Genomic DNA, 6,986 nt, shown 5'->3' with positions numbered 1-6,986 from the left:
TCACAAAACAACACAAACAGTTTATCCATTTCTAGAATAACACTAAGATCCGAATAGAACTTCGTTAGCGAGACTATTTCCTTAGCTGCTTTTGACGTGGCTATGTACTCAGCCTCCATGGTGGAATATGAGATTGCAGACTGCTTTACGCTTCTCCATATCAAAGCTCCACCCCAAGAGTAAACACCATACCAGAAGTAGACTTCTTGTCATTGTTGACCCAAGATTTGGCCAACTGACACGGAGTCAGAATACGCTTGATGTGAATGAAGGAGATGAGAAGAATGTAATGACAAAAGTAAATAAGACACAGTATTTTATAGTGGTTCGGCCCCAGGATCTGGTAATGACCTACGTCCACTTAGAATGATATTGATATAAAAACCAGAAGAGTGATCAAAGAACTAGGGTTCAATGAGTTTCACCACTTTCTGAAGAACAATACAATATTCCTAGGATAATTACTATAATCTCTCACGATTCCAAAAGCCCAAAAAAGTCCCCTCCCTTGAGCTATCTCTTGCTATTTATAGGCTCAAGGGGGATTACAAAAGATTGTTACAGATATTCTTTCCTGAATAATCGGATACTCAGGAGATTGTGTGAGATAAATTCAGGATTCATAAAGATCTTCCCATTAATGTCGCCTTGTACACAGAACTATCGACTAGATTGGTCGCAGGTAAGACAGGCTTGCACTGCTTCTAATGTGTCCTCTGGTCGATACTCTAGCAGAACGTTTCCAGGTGTCAGCCACGTGTCCAGGGATCACTTGCCACGTCACCAATGCTAATTTTACGGATAACGTTTGCCCCCCAAGTTTATTTATCAAGAGCAGTAAATAAAATTTTGAACGAGCGACTCTTCGGTAACCCCGCCTGACGTGTCAGAACCCTTCGTGTGTTCTTGAAAAAAGCAACCTACCTCTGTCATACCACGTCCTTTCGGTTCCCCAGAAAAGATTTCGACGGCCATCCCGCTTCCCCATACTTTGAAAAAGGGAAACTAATGATTACACTTTTTACTATCAGAGACAAACTTATATAAGACCTTCGAAGCCTTTCTTTTCTTTTTACGCACGCCATCGTCTCCACAAGAAAACCTAAAATCCAGAGTCTTTATCGTTCCTGAAGACCGTTCCGTTGGCACTTTCAGGACCCCATTCAAGAGCTTCTTGACCTCTGAAGACCCTTCTTCCATCTTCACGATCACTTTTCTTGGTAAGTTTTCGAGTTCCCACGCTTCTAATTTTTTGTGATGCATGCTTCTAACTGTGTACTGTTTGAGTTTGTCTGCTTCTGGTTTTAGACGCTTGTAGACAGAATATTTTGTAGGCGAAATAGGGTTACGAGTTAGTTTAAAATCCTGGATCATGCTTTTCAGGACGTAAAATCGAAGTAAAAATTCGATCTTTAGGCTAGTTGAAAAATAAATTTTTCCCGCCCTAAGGGGAGTTGAAAAAGCTTTTTCAGAAAAACTTTTTACTTTCACCCTTTGATCCGTTTTTCAAACTGTTCGTGTAGAAAAATTTAGCTTTTTGTTAGAATGCTATTGTATAAAAGCTTAATTTTTATACTCGACCAGCGTTATTCTAAAAAGCTTTTAAGAGTTTTCTATCCTCACCTCCCCATTCTTCTGTATGCAGACTTTAATGCCAGATTTGTGGGGAGGTGAAAGGCCTATTGACGACGACCTTCTTGCCCAACTGCTCGAGGGAGAAGATCAACCAACTGACCGCGTCCACGAGATCCCTTTCTCGCGATCTTCTTCCAGACCCCATCCTTCTCCTTCAATGGCCCGTTCCAAATCTTCAGGCAAGAAAAGACCCGAGTCTGAAAACAACCCAAATTCTCTTGCCCGACCTAATTCGCAGGCAAGGGCTCCCTCGACCAGTGGTCGAGAAAATCTTGTTCCTGACCCCAATATCCAAATTAGAGTCAGCCCTCGTCATCAGAACTTGCCTGATGTCGAGTGGTATACTTCCCCAGCCAGTTCAATAACTCTTCGGATGATTGCTAACTGCTTCAGGAGATTCCCCCTCACAGGGGTTTCAATTATACAACCTGTCGCAGACCAGAGGGCTAACCTCCCCGGAGGTGTCAATAGCGCCTGGTCTCGGTATCATATTGAGGCGGGAGCTTATCTCCCTCTTCATCCCTTTTTTGTGGGGGTGGCCAATTATTTTGGTGTCGCCCCCTTCCAAATAACTCCAAACGGATATAGAATGCTGGCCGCACTCTATATCCTGTATAAACTTAAGAAATGGACAGAACCTTCACCCCACGAGGTCAACTATCTCTTTGACCTCAAGTCTAACCTGCAACAACACGGAACGGGTTTCTTCCATTTTTGTCACCAGGAAACCAATCGAACATTCCTGAGTGACACTACGCATATCTCGAATGTGGGGCAGTATAATAAGGAGTACTTCCTTACCCCGGACATATCCAGCAACAACCTAGCCTTCGCACGAGGAGGTAAGCACCGTTTCTGACTGGTCGATACTTTTACTCAAGGTGTCTCCTTTCGTTTTTCTTAAACTGTAATTTGTTTTTCAGGCCCTTGGTTACATCCAACCCCAACACCAGACATGGTGTTGAGGTCTAATACTCTGGCCAGGATGTCCGACGCAGCAAAAAGCGTCAAGATCCTGGTGACTGAAGAAAACTTGAGGCAGTCTGGTCTCCTGGCTCCTCGCCATGAAACTAGAGGGTCTGTGGTTGACGAAGCCACTGCCGAGGGGGTTCCCGAGCAGCAACGTCCTGTGTCTCCTCCTCCTCGGAGGCCAACGGGGATTACTATTAGGGAGCCCACGGGCAATCCTTCTGCAGAAAGGCCTTCTGCTCCCCAAGGCAAGGGGAAACAAAAGGCCAAAGAGCCAGCTGTGGACTTGGGAGAGTCCTCTGATGATAACGGTAACACAATTTTACTTTTAAATGGTTTGCCGATTCCCTGTCATTTGTTCGACGGGGAAGGCAACTTTACGTATACTCCAAAATTAGGGCCAGACTTCTTCATGCCAGATAATGAGTATATGACTAATAGAGTCAATACTGTAGCGACCAGTAGTTGTAGCTCGGGTATTCACTTTGTTGCCTTTCTCCTGTTGCATATAATATATTTTCATCTGCCTCTTATTCTTATCAGTTTCCTGTCTTTACTTGCATGCAGATATGGCCACTCCCAATATCTTTGACATGTACCAGGCCGAGGAGGAAGAGGAGGTTCCCCAACTCCAGCGGAGATCCAAGAGGAGAACTGGCGAATCCAGCCGAGGCCCTCCAGCCAAGAAGGGTCGAACAGAAGACCTTCCCAAGGACGCGCCAACTAGGAAAACTCCTGGGCCAACGGGGCAAACTCATCCACCAGCTCCTACTGAGAAGCAGACTCCTCCTGCCCCACCAAATCCTCCGGCTGCGCCCACCAGAGAGGAAATTACTCGTGAAGAAGCTCTCAGGGCCAAACTTATGAGCCGTACCCTTCGATCAGCCATGGATCGCCTTGACCGCATTGGCAAAGGTGACCGTATCTGAGATGCAATGGTCGAGGCTGAAAACATGGGGGCCGACCAGGTTCTGAACAGGGCCCTGAATGAAATCTCCAGTGTAAGTATTTCTTCACTTTTTAAGTCTTAGTCTTTTATTCTTCACAGCAGGTTCTAACTTTTTCCTTTGTTCACAGGCCTTGCTATCTTCCATCACTGCTCGCACTCGCATCCAGGCTTCCATCGAGCAAGCCAAGGCAAAGGCCACTGAGAGGCATCAAGTGAAAGGCGTCTGAGGAGCTTTCGGCTGCAGAGGCTAGGCACGCCAAGGAGTTGGAGGCAATGGCTCGAGAAAGGGATGCTGCGGTGACCAAACTGTCAGAGGCTGAAGCCGCAAAAGACGCCGCGGTGAAGTTGAGGCAGCAGTATCGAGAGTCCAATCAAACCCATCTTCGCGAGATCAAGCATTTGGGAGAGACACTCAAGTCCAAGGACGAGGCTATTTTCACTCTTGAAGGCAAGGTGAAGCAGCTAGAGCTTGACAACTCCAAAAATCTTGAAAAGTACAAGAGGACGACACTCCGATGTTTCTACAACTTCTGGAAACATAATCAGGGTGCCGACTTTAGCTATCTTTCGGAGGAAGTCAGGACTGCTGAGTTGGCTCGCTGCACCTCTCAACTGGCCGAAGAGGAGGCACGACTGAGGATCCCTGCTTCTCCAAGCATCGTTGGTGTAGAAGAAGAAGAAGTTGCCGAGGACGCGACCAACCAGGATGCTGCCCAGGACCCTCCGGCCCCAAATGCCTCTTAAACTTTCCCATTTATTTTTTCTCTCTTTTTGGCCACACGGCCCACGGGTCGTGATGTAAAGACAATGATTTCTTTTTAAACTTTGCTGCACGGGCAGCAAATCTTTTTTTCTTTTATTCGAACAGTTACATCCAAGCAGCGATGCTTGCGGTGTAAAAGCTTAAATCTTGATGCTATAATATCTTCATTTATTATAACATTTGTCTGTATGACCGAACTTAGCATAGTACTTTGGCATGATTTAACAAAACATAAATTTTGAAAAATACTCTAAGTACTGCAGCATGCTTTCACTCATTTTGTTCATGTGTTTACATACCTTGCGAGTATGCTTTGCTATCGATGTGCCTTATATGCCCCCCAAGTGATCAAGGAGCTTTAAGTCCTTGGTCACTTGGCCTGACCATGGCCTGTTCGAACATTCCTGTTCGTGCGGAAAAATGATACTTGTAGTACAGCAAAACAACACACGTAATGAACAAATACTTGTAAATGTAAATTCACAAAGGTTGGCAAGAATGACTGGCTGCGCACAGTCCCTTATAATCTCGTATTAAAAATGGACTAAACATGTCTTTACGAGTGATTCTATAATAGAACCTTACATATACGAGCAGTTAGCCATACAACGTGGCTAACCCTCTTTGCAAAACTTGTAAAAATTGAAATTTAATACAAGCCAGTCCTTTAAAAAGGATTGTTTACTAATAATACTTGCGCAGGTGTTCTCCATTCCAATAGCAGGGAACAAGATCTCCATTTAAGTGTGCAAGTTTGTATGTGCCTGGATGAAGGACTTCCTCAATTTGGTAAGGTCCTTCCCAATTGGGTCCGAGCACTCCAGCGGTAGGGTTGCGGGTATTTAAGAAAACTCGTCGTAACACTAAGTCACCGACGTTGAATTTTCTTTCTTTAACTTTGGAGTTAAAGTACCGGGCGACTTTTTGCTGATATGCAGCAACTCGGAGTTAAGATTTCTCTCGTATCTCATCCATTGAGTCTAGGGACTCCATCATTAGCTGGCTGTTCTGATCCTGGTCGTAAGTCAGACGCCGATGTGAGGGGGGATCTAACTCAACAGGCAACATGGCCTCATACCCATAGGCTAGGGAAAATGGAGTATGTCCTGTTGCTGTTCAGTGAGACGTTCTATACGACCAGAGGACTTCAGGCAACTGCTCTGGCCACGCTCCTTTAGCTTCTTCAAGTCTTTTCTTCAGGGTGTCTTTAAGAGTCTTGTTTACGGCTTCGACCTGCCCGTTTGCTTGGGGGTGTGCAACTGAAGAAAAACTTTTAATAACTCCATGCCTTTCGCAAAAATCGGTGAATAAGTCGCTGTCAAATTGGGTCCCGTTGTCTGAAACTATCTTCCTGGGCAAACCATACCTGCATACAATGTTCTTGATGACGAAATCAAGAACTTTCTTGGTCGTGATGGTTGCGAGTGGTTCAGCTTCGGCCCATTTGGTGAAGTAATCAACTGCCACAACTGCGTACTTTACTCTGCCTTTCCCTGAAGGCAGGGATCCAATCAAATCTATCCCCCATACCGCAAAAGGCCACGGGCTCTGCATTTTCTTCAGTTCGTTTGGAGCTGCTCGTGGAATCTTGGAGAACCTTTGACATTTATCACATCTTCGTACATACTCCATCGAATCCTCGTTCATCGTTGGCCAGAAGTAGCCTTGCCTTAGAATCTTTTTTGCCAAACTCTGCCCCCCAGCGTGATCTCCGCATAACCTTCATGCACCTCCTTCATGAGCTCCTTAACCTTTTCTGGTGGCATCAAGTATCCTCTTCAGTATATAACACCATCAACCAGTATGTACCTAGCAGCCCGTCTTTGTAGAGTTCTGGCTTTGTTCCTATCTGTTGGCAGCGCACCATTTGTCAGATACTCCAAGTAAGGCGCCATCCATGTATCCTCCATTCGAATCTCCATACTGGACTCAGTTGCTTGTATGCTCGGTTTACTCAGTCTTTCAACTGACACAATGTTCAAAGTGTCAGCATCCTTTGCACTCACGAGTTTGGCTAAGGCGTCCGCGTTTGAATTCTGATCTCGCGGGATCTGCTGGAGGGTGTACTTCGTGAACTGGGCTAGCAGGTCCTTTGTTTTATTTATGTAGGCTACCATTTTCAAACCTAAAGCTTAATATTCTCCTAGGACCTGATTCACCACCAGCTGTGAATCATCGTAGATATCAAGCGTTTTTATGCTCGTATCCTTTGCCATTCTCAGTCCAGCGAGGAGTGCTTCGTATTCCGCTTCATTGTTTGATGCAGTGAAGTCAAACCTGATGGCGCAAAGAAATCGATGCCCTTCCGGCGTTATCAATATCACTCCCGCTCCAGCGTGAGATTCATTGGATGAACCATCCGTGAATAGCTTCCACGAAGGAGTTTTGTCTTGAGGCATGGGCGCCTCAGGTAGTTCGCACTGCTCACTCTCTGGGAGTTCGGTGAACTCTGCAATAAGATCGACTAAGACTTGTCCCTTTACTGCTGCTCACGGTGAATAGGTTATGTCGAACTGCCCTAGCTCGACTGCCCATTTTAACAATCGCCCAGCCGCCTCGGGTTTTTGGAGGACTTGCCGAAGGGGTTGATCAGTTAGAACTGTGATAGGATGGGCTTGGAAGTAGGGGCGTAGCTTTCTAGAGGCCAAGATCAAGCAATATGCTAACCTC

This window comes from Humulus lupulus, chromosome 3 (genome assembly GCF_963169125.1).
Source record: "Humulus lupulus chromosome 3, drHumLupu1.1, whole genome shotgun sequence".
In the NCBI taxonomy this organism is placed as follows: Eukaryota; Viridiplantae; Streptophyta; class Magnoliopsida; order Rosales; family Cannabaceae; genus Humulus; species Humulus lupulus.
This window is presented reverse-complemented; position numbering follows the sequence as displayed.